The sequence below is a fragment of the Sceloporus occidentalis genome, unplaced genomic scaffold, assembly GCF_023333645.1.
Source record: "Sceloporus occidentalis isolate IW3139 unplaced genomic scaffold, rSceOcc1.0.p SCAF_1, whole genome shotgun sequence".
In the NCBI taxonomy this organism is placed as follows: Eukaryota; Metazoa; Chordata; class Lepidosauria; order Squamata; family Phrynosomatidae; genus Sceloporus; species Sceloporus occidentalis.
The window spans coordinates 129,273,246-129,292,008 of NW_028316981.1; positions in this window are offsets into that span (position 1 = coordinate 129,273,246).

The following is an 18,763-nucleotide window of genomic DNA, read 5'->3' on the forward strand; positions in this document are numbered from 1 at the left end:
TTCTTCTCTCCACTCCCCATCCTGGATAAAAATTAAAGGGGAGGGAAACAACAAGGACATTATGGTGGGAGTCTACTACAGACCCCCAAGTCAGACTGAGGAATTGGATTATGCCTTTGTAGAACAGATGACCACATACTCAGAAAGGAGATATGTAGTAGTGATGGGTGACTTCAACTACCCTGATATTTGTTGGAAGTCAAACTCAGCCAAATCCTCAAGATCTAGTAAATTCCTCACTAGCCTCAAAGACAATTTCATTGTCCAAAAGGTGGAAGAGGCAACAAGGGGGTCAGCTATTTTAGATCTGATCCTAACCAACAAGGATGATTTGGTTAATGGGGTGCAAGTGGTGGGATCCTTAGGTGGAAGTGACCATGTTCTCCTGGAGTTTGTTATACAGTGGAAAGGAGAAGCCAGACATAGTCAGACACGCATCCTAGACTTTAGGAGAGCAGATTTTGGTGAACTTAGAGAAATACTGGAGGTGATCCCATGGTCAGGAATACTAAAAGAGAAGGGAATTCAAGATTGATGGGAGTTTCTCAAAAGGGAGATACTGAAGGCACAAATTAAAACAGTTCCAGTGAGAAAGAAAAATGGGAGGTGTCGCAAGAACCCAGGATGGATGACCAAGGAACTTTCAGCTCAGCTAAATTTTAAACGGAACATGTATAAGAAATGGAAAAATGGGGAAATCACCAGAGGAATTCAAACAAATAGCTAGCAAGTGTAGAGATAAGGTCAGAAAAGCTAAAGCACAGAATGAGCTCAGGCTTGCTAGAGAGGTTAAGAACAACAAAAAGGGCTTTTTTGGATATGTCTGCAGCAAAAGGAAAAAGAAGGAAGCGGTAGGACCACTGTGTGGAGAAGATGGCAAAATGCTAACAGAGGACAGAGAAAAGGCAGAATTACTCAACACTTTCTTTGCCTCAGTCTTCTCAGAAAAGGCAAAGGGTGCTCAACCTGAGGATAATGGAGCAGAGGACAGAATAGGGGAATTTCAGCACAGAATAAGTAAAGAGATAGTAGAGGAACATCTTGTTAATCTAAATGAATTTAAGTCTCCGGGACCAGATGAACTCCATCCAAGGGTATTAAAAGAACTGGCAAATGTAATATCGGAGCCATTGGTAATAATCTTTGAAAACTCCTGGAGAACAGGAGAAGTCTCATCAGACTGGAGGAGGGCAAACGTTGTCCCCATCTTCAAAAAGGGGAAGAAAGAGGATCCAAACAATTATCGGCCAGTTAGTCTGACATCAATCCCAGGAAAGATTCTAGAGCAGATCATTAAAAAGAGAGTCTGTGAACATCTAGAAAGCAATTCCATAATCACAAAAAGTCAACCTGGGTTTCAGAGAAACAAATCATGCCAGACAAATCTGATCTCTTTCTTTGATAAAATTACTAGCTTGGTAGATGAAGGGAATGCTGTGGATATAGTATATCTTGATTTCAGTAAGGCCTTTGACACGGTTCCCCATGACATTCTTGCAAACAAGCTTGTAAAATGTGGGCTAGACAAGGCAACAGTTACGTGGATTTGTAATTGGTTGACTGGCCGAACCCAAAGGGTGCTCAACAATGGCACCTTTTCATCCTGGAGAGAAGTAACCAGTGGTGTTCCACAGGGCTCTGTCCTGGGCCCAGTACTGTTCAACATCTTTATCAATGACTTGGAGGAAAAAATTGGGGGAATACTTATCAAATTTGCAGATGACACCAAATTAGGAGGAATAGCTAATACTCCAGAGGACAGGATCAAAATTCAAAATGACCTGAATAGACTAGAAAGCTGGGCCACAGCTAACAAAATGAACTTAAACAGGGAGAAATGTAAGGTACTGCACTTAGGGCGAAAGAATGAAATGCACAGATATAGGATGGGGGGCACCTGGCTTAAGGAGACAACATGTGAAAGGGATCTAGGAGTCCAAGTAGACCACAAGTTGAACATGAGTCAACAGTGTGATACAGCAGCTAACAAGGCCAATGCGATTTTAGGCTGCATCAATAGAAGTATAGTGTCTAGATCAAGGGAAGTAATAGTGCCACTATATTCTGCTCTGGTCAGGCCCCACCTGGAATATTGTGTCCAGTTCTGGGCGCCACAATTCAAAAAGGACATTGAGAAACTGGAGTGTGTCCAAAGGAGGGCGACTAAAATGGTGAAAGGTCTGGAAACCATGCCCTACGAGGAACGCCTTAGGGAGCTGGGTATGTTTAGCCTGGAGAAAAGAAGGTTAAGGGGTGATATGATAGCTCTGTTTAAATATTTGAAGGGATGTCATATTGAGGAGGGAGCCAGCTTGTTTTCTGCTGCTCCAGAGACTAGGACCCGGAGCAATGGATGCAAGCTACAGGAAAAGAGATTCCACCTCAACATTAGGAGGAACTTCCTGACAGTAAGGGCTGTTCGACAGTGGAACACACTTCCTCGGAGTGTAGTGGAGTCTCCCTCCTTGGAGGTCTTCAAACGGAGGCTGGATGGCCATCTGTCGGGGATGCTTTGATTTGGATTTCCTGCATGGCAGGGGGTTGGACTGGATGGCCCTTGTGGTCTCTTCCAACTCTATGATTCTATGATTCTATGATTCTTTTGAATTGTCTCATCATAGGGTTTTCATGGTAAAAGACATTCAAAAGGGACTTACTGTTGTGAAGTAGAAGGCTTTTGCGGCCAGCATCCATAGTTTTTTGTGGGGGGAGCTATGTGGCCGCGTTCTGGAAGAGTTTATTCCTGATGTTTCACCAACATCTGTGGCTGGCATCTTCAGAGAATGCTGGCATGGAAGTGAGTGGGGTATATATATATTGTGTGACCCTTGGCTGGGAGAAAGTGACGTGATCCCCTTCCCCACAACCATTCCTTCTCCTTTTGTGTCGTGTCTTTTTAGATTGTAAGCCTGAGGGCAGGGAACCGTCTAACTAAAAGTTTGTATGTACAGCGCTGTGTAAATTTACAGAGCTTTATAAATAAAGGTTAATAATAATAATAATAATAATAATAATAATAATAATAATGTTAACGTGCATTGGTCTGTTGTTGAATGGCAAGGCCTCATTGTGTCTATTTAATTAGTGATCCATTGTCTGCTTGGAACCTCCCCGACCCTGGGTGGTTTTCATTTGCACTTACTGGGTCTTGATTGTGGTGTTTTTCAGGGCAGGTAGCCAAACCTTGTTAAGTTTAAGGGTTTCTTCTTTCCTCTTGAAGTTGTCTAGTGTTTGTGGATTTCAATGGCTTTCCTATGTTCCACAAACACAGAAAACTTAAACAGGAAAAAAAGAAATGCTGACAGTAAACAAAGTTTGGCTACCAGTCCTGAAAACACCAAAATCAACACCCAGCAAGTGCAAATGAAAACCACCCAGAGACAGGAGGGTTTCTGAACAGACAATGGATCACTAATTAGACACAATGAGCCCTTGCTATTCAACAGCAGACCAAAGCACAGATTAACATGTAAATTACTTTCTCCCAGCCAAGGGTCACATTCACTTCCATGCCAGCATATTCTGAAGATGCCAGACACAGATGCTAGCGAAATGTCAGGAATAAGCTCTTCCAGAACATGGCCACTTAGCCTGAAAAACCCACAGAAACTATGGACTTACTACTGCCTTTTTCTGTGTTAGCTACTCAAGCATTAGCTGTGGTGCCATTGCTCCTGTCTCTGAGCAATAATCTTACCGTATATTATAAACCAAAATACAAATATATTACATGGGATATGGCAACTGTATTACGAAAACCGAATTAGTATTTCCGCCTGCATTAACACATGCAAATATCCTGTTATAGAGCTTTAGTACAGTGTTGGTCAGAGTGTGGTCTCTGGACTCATGCCAGTCCACAAGCCCTCAGTCCTTGGTGAGTTTCCAGGAATGAAAGAAGCAAGTTTAGCAAATATGATACCAATCCCTAGCACACTGGAAAAAATAATAATGGCTGAGTTCCTTTTTCAGAGAAAATGGGAAGTATTGCTGTAGTCCACTTCTCTGAAAAACAACATTGGTACTCGGAACTGGTGCTGGAGTCTCCCAGACTTCTGGTTCTGGGAGATCTCAACATCCCTTTCGAGGCCGGCTCACAAAATCTAACAGGTGCAGCTCGGGAGTTCATGGCTTCCATGATGGCCATGGGCCTGTCCCAGTAAGTCTCGGGTCCGATGCATTGCGCAGATAATACGCTTGATGTTGTCTTTAGTACAGACTGGGACACTCCGTGGGCAGAGGTAGGCAGTACCTCTGGTCTGTCATGGACGGACCATTACCTGGTTGAGGTTCGACTTAAGGCAACTACCCAAATCCCCCCCGGGGGTGGAGGACCGATTAGGATGGTCCACCCTCAAAGGCAGATGGAATCCAAAAGGTTCCAAGAAGCCTTAGAAGGGCTTATGGTTGGATCTGACGGCGATTCTGTTGAAGCCCTGACTAACATCTGGGACAACAATCTCTCCAGGGCTATACACAGTATCGCTCCTAAGCATCCTTTCCAGCCTGCTTCCAATAGAAAACCATGGTATACAGAAGATTTCCGGGAAATGAAGCGGACTGCACAACGACTAGAACACAGCTGGCGGAGACACCAGCGCTTATCCGACAAGACACTCCATGAGGCTCTTTTGAAGTCATATGGAGTGGCAATAGATGCAGCAAAGAACTCTTTTTATGCTGCACGTATTGCGTCTGCGGAGTCACGTCCAGCAGAGCTGTTCAGGGTGGTCAGGGAACTGACTCAGCTTCCCCCCACCCTGAACCCTATTTTAGAACCAACTATAGCCTGCTGTGATGATTTTAACAACTTCTTTGCAGATAAAATCTCTCGGATAAGGGCTGATCTCGACACTGGCATTTCAACAGAAACTATAGAAAAGGTATCCAGAGCTTCTGTGGACTCTATTAAACTGGATCACTTTGAGTTTGTTCATACTGATGAAGTGGACAAGCTTCTTCGAAGTGTTAGGAAGACAACATGCTCTTTCGATCCCTGTCCTTCTTGGCTGACTGTCCAGGGTGGTGATGCTGTAACATTACTGTTACAACGTATAATCAATGCATCATTCAGGGAGGGAAAATTTCCATCAAGTCTAAAACTAACAACAGTTAAACCGTTGCTCAAAAAACCCTCCCTGGACCCCCTGGTAAGGAATAACTACAGACCAGTCTCATTGTTGCCATTTCTAGGTAAGGTGATTGAGAGAGTGGTCGCCATCCAACTCCAAGCAGTCTTGGATGAAACCGATTATCTGGACCCATTTCAAACTGGCTTTAGAGCGGGTTATGGAGTTGAGACTGCAATGGTCGCCTTAGTCGATGATCTCCGTCTGGGCATCGACAGGGGAAGTGTGACCCTGTTGGTGCTTTTGGACATCTCAGTGGCTTTCGATACCATTGACCACAGTATCCTTCTGGAACGCCTGAGAGAGTTGGGCATCGGGGGCACTGCGCTCCAGTGGTTCCGTTCCTACCTCTCGGGCAGATTCCAGATGGTGCAGTTGGGGGACACTTGCTCCTCTAAGAGGGAACTGACATCTGGTGTCCCTCAGGGAGCTATTTTGTCCCTCACTTTGTTTAACATTTACATGAAACCGCTGGGAGAGATCATCCGGAGACATGGGGCGTGGTGTTATCAGTACGCTTATGACACCCAAATATGCTTCTCTGTGTCCCCGATACAGTGACTAATGATGGAGTCTCTCCTCTGAATGCCTGCCTGGAATCGGTAATGGGCTGGATGAGGGAAAACAAACTCACCCTGAATCCAGAGAAAATGGAAGTACTGGTGATAGGTACCCCAGGCCTTAGAAAGGAAATGTATCCACCTGTCCTGAACAGGGTCACACTTCCCCTGAAAGACGAAGTTCGCAGTTTAGGAGTACTTCTGGACTCGTCTCTGCAGTTGACATCTCAAGTAGATGCAACGGTCAGAAGTGCTTGCTATCAACTTCGGTTGATACGCCAACTGCGACCCTACCTGGGCCAAAGGGACCTTGAAACTGTGGTACATGCTCTGGTAACCTCTCGATTAGATTTCTGTAATGCGCTCTAGATGGGGCTACCCTTGTACCAAGTCCGGAAGCTTCAGTTAGTACAAAATATGGCAGCCAGATTGATCACTGGTGCGTCCAGGTTTGACCATATAACACCTATCTTGAAAGATCTTCACTGGCTGCCCATTTGCTTCCAAGCGCAATACAAGGTGTTGGTCACTACCTATGAAGCCCTACATGGCTTGGGCCCGAGTTACTTGAGGGACCGCATCTCCCCATATGATCCGTCCCGCACACTCAGAACATCTGGGAAGAACTTACTGGTAATTTCACCTTCCAAATATGTTGCCACATCCCAGATGGCCTTTTCAGTGGTGGCCCCACAGTTGTGGAATGATCTACACGAGGAGCTCCATCTGACAACCCCCCTAGAAACATTCAAAAAGAGGCTTAAAACGCTTCTTTTTTGTCAAGCCTTCCCTCCTGAAGAATGAAGTTATCTACCCTGTTGCCATTGATTCCCTGCTTACCCTTGAAGACGAATGATTGTGCTTAGAGTTCTGTAATTATATGGTTTTATTATGGGATTTTATCCTTTTATGAAATGTCTGTATGGTTTTAATTGTCTGTACACCACTTTGATCTGTGGAAAAGCGGTATATAAATAAAATTTATTATTATTATTATTATTAGAGTTCTGTAATTATATGGTTTTATTATGGGATTTTATCCTTTTATGAAATGTCTGTATGGTTTTAATTGTCTGTACACCGCTTTGATCTGTGGAAAAGCGGTATATAAATAAAATTTATTATTATTATTATTATTATTAAGCAGAGAATTCTCTCATCCGCCTTCTTATGATTCTGTAGAATGGGCCCACATCACTTAAAGTGGTATCAAACTGCAATAACAATGTATTGTGGATGCGCTATATATTTTACAAAGAAACCTACACTCTGCATACAATGACAGTTACAATAGCTATCAGTTAATCAGAAATTGTTAGCTGATTGTTCATCTGACTTCTGATTAACTATAAATAAATATGTATCAGATTTCAATACTAGTGCCTTTCTGGCAATACTGAAGGCAGAGCACTTCTGTTAAGTGTGGCATAGCTTAAGTTTTAATAAATAAAATCTACTATTCAGTTTTAAAAGGAAAGGTATATTTAATGTTTCCCTTCTTTGCTTTCAGCTGGGGAATCTGAAATACATAATAATCCATGTTACAGTAGTACATCAAACCAAAATGGCTTCAAAACAAGTAAGTCAAAATCCCTTTGGTATTATGGAGGATCTAGATTTGAAAGCCTTACAACCAGACACTATACAAATGTTTGTTTAAGTCCCACTGAACTCCGTAGGGCTTAATGAGTAAGTGTACATAGGACTGGAGCCAGGATTCATGTAGATTTTCATTGCACATTATAAACCACAGGTGCCTATAATCCTTTTCTGCTAGAAAGAGAAAAATTTAGCAGTTTCACCAAGGAAAGTAAAATATTTTCTAGCTTTGGATGCAAACTGTAAAGAAAGGCTTCCTCTATAAATTTCCTTTTCCTTGAGTCTAATATAAATCAATGAAATTTATTTCCGGATAGACACACATTGATTGTGCAGCTAATTTATAAAACAGCATAAAAATAGTACACTGGGCTGGGCTTTCATAGTGTCCAACAGTTAACTATACCAGTAACTTTTTTGCTTTAGGTAGTTCAGCTTTAAGTAGAATGTCCCATTCTCTCCCCAGTGCCAGGCTTAGAAATGTGTATTTTAGAAGTCAGACCTGCAGCACAATGTTGTATTGCTGAATATTCCTGTTTAGGGTCCCAGTTAAACACGCCATTCCAACGTACATGACAGTTGATAAGCATTATGGGCCACTGAGCATGGTCATACACTCCAACTATCCTGATTTGCCAGGGACAGACTCACTTTTTCAGCTACTTTTAAAATGTCCCACTTTCTTTCCTCTCCTCCTTTCCCCTTTTGTCCTCAGGATCCCTCAGTTGATGCAAACAGAAGAAAAGTGAAAAAGCAGTTTGCACTCAGCTCAGCAGATGGGAAAAAAGGGAAGATGGGATCCTGTACTTCCCAGTAGGCTAAGGCAAAAGCAAACTACTGCAGCCTCTCCTAGCTTATCTGTTCTTCCTAATTTGCCATCTTGACTGCTCTCTGGTGTTGCTAGGCCACATATCCTGGTTTTCATCTGTGAAATGTTGTGAGCAGAGTATGGCGGGTTACAAACCGCCACTTGGGACGTCCTCAGGACGTCCCAGTTTAAAAAAGGGGTGTCTCTTCCAGACACCCCTATTCCTGTTACGGACTCTGTCTGTAACAAATGGCGGCGGCCGTTCCACACGGCCGCCGCCATCTTGACGTAACGGACGCTGTGCGTCTGCACGGCGCACGGCACTAATGACGTTGCAAGTGCGCCATTGGCGCCTTGCGGCGTCATGAGCGCGCCGCCAGAAGAAGCTCCATTTTGGAGCTTCTTTTTTGCTCTGTAAGGGAGCCGCGCGGTTTGGCTGCGGCAGCTCCCTCACGGAGCAAACAGCAGCGCCAGGAGACCACCTCAAAGCGGCGGTTTGTAACGCCTCCCCGTTTGCTCACTTATCATTTTCCAGGTTTTAGATTTAGTTTTCTACCCCTTAAGCTTCTTTAACCTTCTGGAATGCTGCTGAGATTTCTCTCCATTACAATAGCGGGTTTGCACATCACATTCAACACAGTTACAGTCTGTGCACATGAGGAATGTTCATAAATTATATGTGTGTGTTCAAATTGTCTGTACACATGTATAAATGTTTGGGAGAATTTCTAGTGATTCTCAAACTTTAGCCCTAAAGAATTTTTTTACAGTTAGCTACCAGCATCTCTGTCCATTTTAACTGGGAATTTGAAGTCTAAAACATTTGGAGGACTGAAGTTTGATAACTGCTTCTCTAGATTACTGGTTCTCAAACTCCAGTCCTCCCTGTCCTGTGTTCTGGACTTCTGGTCTCAGAAACTCTGGCGCGTTACAGACCACCCAAAAGCGGGCGGTCTGCCGCCACCGTCATTAGCTGCGCCGAGAAGCCCCAGCGGCCAAACTGCAAGGCTTCCCGGCGCAGCTAAAAAGAAGCACCAAAATGGCACTTCTTCTTTGGACCCAGAAGTGACGCCGCGAAGCGCAAGTCACGCATTCGCGGCGTCACTTCCGCCACGCGACGTCTGGACACTGTGCATCCGAGATGTCAAAATGGCGCCCCCCATGTGGACGGGGCCACCATTTAGTACGCGCTTCACGCGTACTAGGGTCAGGGGCCATGAGGAAGGTAAGACCCTTCCTAACCCTAGTACGCGCAGAGCGCGTACTTTGTATGCGTCTGTAACATGCCTCTGTCTATTAGCCATACTGACTGAGATTTCTGAGAGATGAAATCCAAAGGATCTGGAGAACAACCCCAATTAATCCTCTGTCATCCCACCTTTTCAGCTGTTTTTATAATGTCCTGATTTTCTCTTTTCCTCCTACTTTCCCCATGTTGTTTCAATTGCTTCAAACTGACTTAAAACTGCAAGAGTAATTTGCACGCATTTAACTCTGCAAGGGAAAAGGAATGGGAGCAGAGTTGTGCTCTTCGCTCTGCTCAGGCAAAGGAAATTCCGGCAGCCCCTCCTGGCTTGTGTGTTCTTCCTCATTAATAACGTTTGCTATCTTGGCCACACTGTGATGTTGTTTGTCCACACGGGTTTGGGTTTTTGTCTGTGAAATGTTGCAAGGTATGCCCTTGTACTTACTTTCTCACATGATTCAGTTTCAGTGGATTCCATGATCTTGAAAGATGCAAAATGTTATCCATCTCTCACATTGCCCTTTTTTCTAGATCAGCACTGGGACCAGAACTGTGCATAGTATTATAGATGTAATTAGACCATAGAACTGTATAAGGACAATATCATTGCTATTGACAGCATTACTGGTATTGCCTTTTCTAGATATGCCCAACTTGGGATTCCCCCCCCCTTTTTTTTTTTAACAGCAGCCACAGAATTAGTGAACATTTTCATATAGTTAGGGCCCATGACCCCCCCTCTCCATTCAGTTGCTGCTAGATCACATTCCTTCATTATATATATGAAAATAGAATTTATTTGGATTCAATGTGCATCAGTTTACCTTTTTTTCCCCAATGACTTTTCATTTGCTTTTTTAAAACCTACTCTTCTCATTTAAAATCTTCACATTCTGATTTTATTCTCCTAGGTGTAATTTATTACCATCAGCAAATGTGACCATCTCAGCATGAGCTTCTAAATCCAGGTTTTGCATCAGGAGATCATCTACACCTCAGAGTTTAGTAAACACACACTTGCCTTTTCCTTTGAGAGTATGACATCTTCTAATGTATCTCCACAGCTTTTGCTTTTAAAGTAGTGCAGTGGAAGGGCAAGTGTGTTAGGAGACAGGCACCTCTCCATTCTCTTAATAGGATCTTAAATGTTTTTACCCTTTGCTTGAAATATTAATTATATTTTTTCACTTGGCTTTGTGATATTTCATTCATTATTTTGCTATTATTTTCATGGTACTCAGATTGTTGCCTGCTTCAGGTGATGGCAGTAGCAGTTCTTTTAATGCAATGTATTTTGTCTTTTTGTTGTTTTGTAAAAATGTACCTACAAGTAAGCAAAAGTTAAAAATCTCCTGCCTGTCAGTGCTAAACTGCATTCCCTCTCCCCTACCATCTTAAATTATAGGTCCCTGATTTAAAGGCTCCAGGATCCCTGCTTTAAAGGGAAAATATATTGTATGTATTCTGCAACAGAAAGAGGAACTGACAGCTTCCCAGGGAAAGGTCCTTTTAAAGCTAGAAAATTAAAAGTTCACAATATCGTGAGACATTTATTGATAAAGACCAGTCACAAAAGTGTGTCAAAAACTTGAGTCGCCTTTAATAGCATTTCCCCAGTATACTTTGATGACCTGAGAAAATGCAATATTACTCCTCACAATACAGTTGCTGTCTTGCCAAGTTACTATCTGGACTCCTATATCTGTTATTTTGTGGGAGGGGGATCACTGGCTCTGATCCACAGGAAATACACCCTTTAAGTCCTATTGAATTTCTGTTTCAGTATCAACTTACTGATTATGGTTAATGGATGAAATAGAGAGCACAGCTGAAAGAAATAATATTTACATTTGTTGATGTAAATGGGAACTTGCTACAGAAAAGGACTGCTGGGAAGAAAAAAGCCATAAACACAGAGAAAGATAAATAATGGAGCATGAGGAAGAAGTGAGAGGGGAAAGTGGAGAGCTACCATTATACAAGCCTATTGAGTAAATTAAAAAGTACTGTCCAAGTGAGTTTTCACTTAATACAGAAATCCTGTTCTTTATGCAGACTACTAGTAACATCTGCAGTAATTCCTTTGCCATGACTTACCAGTCTCATTCATTTAAATAAGGCCAAAATATTACTAAGGGCTCATTCCCACTTACATTTAAACCAGTTTGCAATTCGCCTTTGCTCTGTGTTGGTAAATTGATTCCAAAAGGTCTGTCATTCCCACTATTAAAGCAGATCTTTTCATTATCCCCTTGTAATTGCTTCTTTTTTGGCACGGTTGTTGTTCCCACTAGTTTGTGCCACTTGAAAATGCTTGTCAATCATCTGCGCATCATTAGTGATGTGAGCGGCACTCTGGCTTGGGAACTATATATAGATATAGATATAGACAGAAGATTTGATTCATTGGTTTTGCAACTACTTGCCTCATTATGAGCTGCCATCCGTTTGCCCAGGTAATTGCAAGTACAGTCGGCCCTTCTTATACATGGATTTTTTATACACGGATTCAAGCATACACGGTTTGAAAATGTTCAAAAGAAGTATACATTTCAAATATCAAACCTTGATTTTCCATTTTTTATAAGGGACACCATTTTGCTATGTCATTATATTTAATGGAACTTGAACATACACGGATTTTGTTATACACGGGGGATCTTGGAACCAAACCACAGCATATAACAAGGGTCCACTGTAGTTACAAAACCAGTGAATCAAATCTCCTATCAATTTTTTTAAAATAAAAGTGATAGAAGATTCATTTCATTGGTTTTGCAACTGCTTGCCTCACTGATTGCAAGTAGTTGCAAAATCAATGAATCAAATCTTCTTTCAATTTTTTTTTTAAATAATGCGCCTGTAGGTCACACCACAAACAGAAAGGCAGTGCTGAAAGGGGGGGGGGGTGGATCTACCAAAAACTGAGAAGGGATGGTAAACACCCTCTGCCATTAGACCCTCCCCTCCAGAACGATGCAATTCAGATCCGTCATTCCCACTTGTTGAATACACTTCAGAATCTATTCTTTTTCAAAGAACTGCTAAGAAACTAGTGTCTGGAAGTACTGTTTTTTTGCATTTGTCTCACTTTATCACAACAGAAATCGATGAAAGTAGAATCTGAACTGGTTTCAAATGGGAATGACAGTCATATAACCTGATCAGCGATTCGCTTTAAATCATAGTGGGACCGAGCCTTAAGTGTGCATCTACACTGTATAAATAATGCAGTTTGATACCTCTTTAACTGCTGTAACTCTATGCCATGGAATCCTGGGATTTTTACTTTTGCAAGGTCTTTAGCCTTCTCTGCCAAATAGTACTGGTGCCTCACAAAATACAAATCCCAGGATTCTGTAGGATAGAGTGATGGCAGTTAAAAGGATGTCAAACTGAATTATTTATACAGTGTAAATGAACCCTAAATTTCTCTCAGACTGGGATATTTGTATGTGATGTTGCTTCTCAAACTCTAGGAGTTGACGTTTTGGACTTCAGCTCCCAGAATTATTAGCCATCATGGCCAGAGATCATGGACAACAGGAGCTGAAAACATCTGAAAAGCCAAGGGTTAAGAACTACCTGCTTGGACTCTTTTTCAAACACCTGCCATAGAAAAATTCAATAGAAGGACAAGGATGGGTAAGTTTAATTTTAAAAAACTGCTTCACTTCTACTCTAGGTATAAAAAGACTTTAGATGTTGTGGCAGATTTACTGTAGAAATCTCCACCCTATAATGATCCAGATCAAAGGAAGTAGTAGCTTCACTCTATTCTGCTTTGGTCAAACCTCACCACAGTTCAAAAATGATATTGATAAGCTGGAATGTGCCCTGAGCAGGATGATCAAGTTGATCAAAGGTCTGGAAACCAAGCCCTATGAGGAATGATTTAGAGAGCTGGTATGTTTAACTTGGACAAGAAAAAACTAAGAGGTGGCCTTATCTCCATCTTTAAAATATGGAGCAAGCTTGTTTGCTGCTGTTCCAGAGACTGGGACTCAAAGCAATGGACTCAAATTACAAGAAAAGATATACCACCTTAACATCAAGAAGAAGATCTTTATTGTAAGGGCTGTTCAACAGTGGAAGAACAGCTTTGGAAGGTGCTGGATTCTCCTTCTTTCAAAAGTCTTTAAATAAAGGTTGATTAGGCATTTTTCAGGAGTACTTTAGTAATGTATCTCTGCACGACTGAGGTGGACTAGAAGTTGCAGCTTCTTGCAACTCGCAGATTCTATCATTGTGATTAGTCTACACCTCTTGATAAACAAGCACCACTTCGGGATAATTTTACAAAAAGAATAAACACTTTTTGTCCAGTATTATTAACGTTTATTAGTTCTTGTCCTGTTCCAAAGTAGTGTGGCGTATTTAGAGATCTAGCTCATAGGAATATAACTTCCCTATTACCTGGAGGAGAGTGAGCCAATAACATACACCTACCAGTTGTGAGTGATTGCTTCCCTGCTCTGTGCTTATGTCATAAGTGATTGCACAGTGTTCAGCTCTACCTTCTGAGCTCCATGGCAGGGAGGCATTCTGCATATGACTGATAGGTTTCTTTGATAGCCACTCCCTGAGCACAGTTCTGTTGTGTTCTGTTGCTTTCCATTTTTTCTGCTTGTTGTACAGCATGGCAGAAAAGAGGTAGAGCAGCATAGCCTTAAAAATGAGTTGGGGAAACAGTCTTTTCTCCATTTATATGGTAGCAAAGCCCCATATACAGAACTGCCTGTCAAACCTACAGACAGCAAAAGCTGCTTACCCTAAAACTATGTGGAAATAGCCACCTTAAATGTAGGAAAGTCTAGTGTGGACAAAGAGCTGCAGTTTGTATCAAATGAGGTTATCTTGATTTTCTTTCTCTGATCTCAGTCTTGTCAGATATTGCTTTTCAGGGACTCAGACAGTTGCAAACAAACCTGCCTTTCTTCACAGTTGAGTTTCATAGTCATCTTGAGAGAGAGATGAGTGTCAGGTTTGCCCTCAGGTAGGTATTTCAGAATATAGAGGAGGACTCCAGGCAAACTCATATCCTACCATATTGGCAAGCTGCTTAATTTTATCAGGTTTTGAGTGGAAGACACAGAGATGCTTATTCGCATCAATGAATGGATAAAAAACATGAAGCAGGGTGTAAGGTAGCCCCTTTGCTATACTAACTAAATTGTGTCTGAGGACCTGAAGTGGAATTTTGTTTCCTGCTGGTTAAGGGGGGGAAAAGACAGTGTATCTGTGCATGAGAGAAAGATAAGAATTCATTGCTTACAGCATTTATGATGTGTGTGCATACATATGCACCATTATCTAATATTTCTTCCAACGTCTGTGTGGAAGAAATAAGAGAGGAGAAACTGCAGACCACTTTAGGTAGGAGAACTTGTTTCTCATCCTTTTAAAAACATTCAGCCCATTTCAGATGAAAGCACTTCAGCTTGTCAAAGAGAACGATTTGTGATGCTGCAGAGAAAAATGGTGTAACAACAGTTCATATGAAATAAGAGGATGTGTGGGAAGTTACTCTTGGGGGAAAAAAATTCACATGCTGATATGAAACCATATGTTAAAATAAATAAACTAGTTTTCAGGGAAATATCTGTGTTTGTCTGTTTCTTGTGGCACCTTAAAGACTAACTAATTCATTTCAACACAAGGTTTCATGGACTGCAGCCCACTTTTTCTTCATGGAGAGTAGCCTCAGTTGCCTGACATCTGTACAAACACATGGAGCAGGGGAGAGAATGTGGAATATAACAGAAATGCAAAACATCATCCTGACATGATAATGGGACAAGTACCATTTTACTGGGAGTCTGTAACAGAGTAGTGAAGAGGACAAAGGAAGAGGACACATTTTATATAGAAACACATATAAGCAGGCTAATCAGCATATGGTAAAGTCTTTGTCTTGTAGATACTGTATATTAAAGCAGTAGTAGGTACAAAAAATGTGCATGCTTTTGAGAGAGTTTTTAATGGAGAAGAATATTGTGAACACACAACTTTAGTGAAAATCAGCATATCAGTGTGTTTAGTGTGCAAAGAAACCATTGGCTGGAACCCTTCTGTTGGACAGTTCTACCTAGAGTAGATCCACTAAAATCAACTGTTAAATGGTGAATCAACATCTAGCTAAATCTGTTTCAATGTTTTTGTTCTAATCAAGAATAACTATAGGATTTAGGCTGTTTCTTAAAAGGCTAGAAATTGTAGAGGTATCCCAATTCAGCTGTCTCCTTTTCCAGTTTTCCCTTGAAATTCCACTGTTCCACAAAATTGACCTTGTTCTGGAGACAGCAGTACTCTGACACTGGCTTTTTTTTTTTTTTTTGGGGGGGGGGTCCCATTTCTAGTGTCAGTTTTGTGTTCATTTATCCTCTTGCCAGAACACTATTATGTTTGTCTTATGGATAATGCAGAGGGGTATTGCTGGCAGAAGATGGCACATATACATTAGGAAAGAATAAGTAAATGCATCCAGTGTGGTATAGTGGTTTGAGTGTCGAGCTAGGATTCTGGAAAAATAGGGTTTAAATCCCCACTTGGCCATAGAAAGCCACTGGCTGGTCTTCAGCAAGTCATACTCTCTCAACCTCAGAGAAAGGCAATGGAAACTTCCCTCTGAACCAGTCTTACCAAGAAAAGCCCATGAGAGGTTCACCTTAGGATCACTATAAGTTGGAAATGACTCAAAGGCAGATAACAGCAGCAAATATGCCCCAATGTGAATGACATCATTAGGTTCTGTAACAGAGTTGCCAGAGTGGATGTGAGGATAGAGTTGACATCTAGCTTTGTAACGAGATCTTGTCCCTCTATTTCTATCCCTGTTGTGTGGCCTATAGTAGATAGATAGCTGTTTGAGAGGGGTTGAGAGATGGTCATAAAGCAAGCATTCTGTCTAATAGTAGCACCAGTTCTTGACGATTTTCAGTTTGTTAAAGTATCTGATTGACCAGCTCTAAAGCAGATCTAGACTGCTTTTAGTCCTTGTCCTTTGCTCTTGCTTCAACAATGCTTGAATGGAGCAGGATCGCAGCTGCCCCAGCCTTCTTATTCTTTAAGCCAGTCAGTGTGTTTAGACACTGTCTTTTTTGCATTATGAGCTCCCAGATACATCAGAACTACCACACCAAGGCCTGGTACAGAGTGCTGGAAAGCGGAAGTCTGGGGCCGATTTTAGGGCTCGGGAGTGCGGAGCGTCTGCACACTCCCAAGCCCTACCACACCAAGCCCTACCACACCGCTGGCACCATCATGGCGCGGCCCTGTCCACATGGGGGCCGCCATGATGACACAGGCATGGCACAGCATCCAAACACTGCTGTGCCAAGCCAGTGTATGCGAGTGTGCCAATGGCGCAACAATGGTGCTAGACTAAAAAGAACCCGCTTTCAGTGGGCTCTTTTTAGTCTTGACAGAGGCCATGCTGTTTGGTTGGTGCAGCCTCCTTGCACCACAAAAATGGGCGGCTACAGGCTGCCCTTTTGGGGCAGTCTGTTGAGCTCCCAAGAGTCCAACAGTGAAGCTGGTGTGAACTGCATGATCAACCAGTTTCTTCATGCCAGCTACAAGTAGCTCTCCTTGGGCTTTTACTTCAGGCAGGACAATATGACTCTCCATAAGTTCTACTCCTTCCAACACCTATCTGAAGAGAAGCACACTCAAGCTGAGAAGCATTTGGCCTTCCAAAATCACCATGGGGGTAGAATTGTCTTGCAGGATTGCTCAAGAATGTACTTCTGGCCCTTGGCCCAACCCTGCTGTTTGTGGGTTCCTATTTGTTAAAGAGCAAGTGATTTTCCTTCCATGTTTGCACAGCACACTGTCTGGATTTATCAGTAGAGGATTCCCAGGAATGCCTTAACTTAATAAAGTGTTTCCAGGGTAAGTTCCAAGATTTGTGATCAAGGAATTGGAATTATAACATGTTCTCTATGCCCTTAATATTGAACTTCATGAGGGTCCAACAAAGACATGCACCAAAAAAACAAACAAAACCCAAACCAAACCAACTGAAATTTAAAATGGATCTGCTGAACCTACACAAACTGTACATAGGTGCTGCTCAGTTTCCAAACCTAAGGACACATGCACAGATAATAAACTTTGGTACTGTGCATAAACTCTGTGTTAAAGCTTATCACTGCTAAGAACCCACTTCATTCAAGACTCATTGATGTGAACTTTGATAATGGTGAATAGCAACTTCATCTGTTCCACCAGATAGAGTAGGGCTGACAAGGGGAAAGAGTCTATGTCACCTCATTAGGTTTTATAGCAACAGCAAGTACATTTCTATACCATTTATCAGTCAATGAACACTCCCTAAGCGGTTTACAATGTGTAAGCTAATTGCTCCCAACAAGCTGGATACTCATTTTAGTGATCTACAGAAGGATGCAAGACTGAGTGGACCCTGGAGCCCTGGGATTGAACTCACAACCTTGTGGCTTGCAGGACAGACATTTAACCACTGCACCACCAGGGCTCCCAGGGTTTTATTCTTAAGGTGAACATTATTTCCTTAGATGGGCAAGTTTAATAATTTATAGTACAAATTTCTTGCTTTAACTCCCACTCCAAATTATTGTTTACCTATAGTTATGTTTATCTGTACAGTGAGCTCTTCTTATCCGTAGACTTGCCATTTGTGGATTTGAGCATCCACAGATGGCAAGCCTCATTGTTTTTAATAGAGGTGTGAGCCCACAGCTGCTCACATGTCACACTGCCACAGGAAACAGTGGTACCTGTGGTCCTGTGTTTTTTATTATCTGGATGGGTTCTGGAATGGATCCCCAGCAAATATGACTGTAATTGGTTGACAGAAGGAACCCAGAGTGTGTTCATCATTAGTTGCTCTTCATCCTGGAGAGAAGTGGCTAGTGGGATGCCTCAGGGTTCTGTTCTGGGACTGGTGTTGTTCAACATTTTTATCAATGGCTTAGATGGTGGAATAGAAGGCATACTTACTAAATACATCAAGGGGGAGCAGGTAGTGAATATCCCAGAACAGGATCAGAATGCAAAATGACCTTGACAGATTGGAGAGCTGCGCCAGAACTAAGAAAATGAATTTTAACAGGGATAAATATCAGGTAAGAAAAATGAAATGCACAAATATAGGGTAGATAACACTTGGCCAGAAAAGGGTACATGTGAAAAGGATCTAGGGGTTTTAGTGGATCACAAATTAAGCATTAGTCAATAGTGTGATGTTGTGGCCAAAAAAGCCAAAGCAATGCTGAGGTGCATCGACAGGAGTATAGTGTCCAGTGCTAGGTACCAGAGTTCAAGAAGGATATTGACAAGTTGGAATGTGTCCAGAGAAGGGCAACCAAAATGGTAAAAGGTCTGGAAATCTGCCCTATGAGGAATGACTTAAGGAGCTGGGTATGCTTAGCTTGGAAAA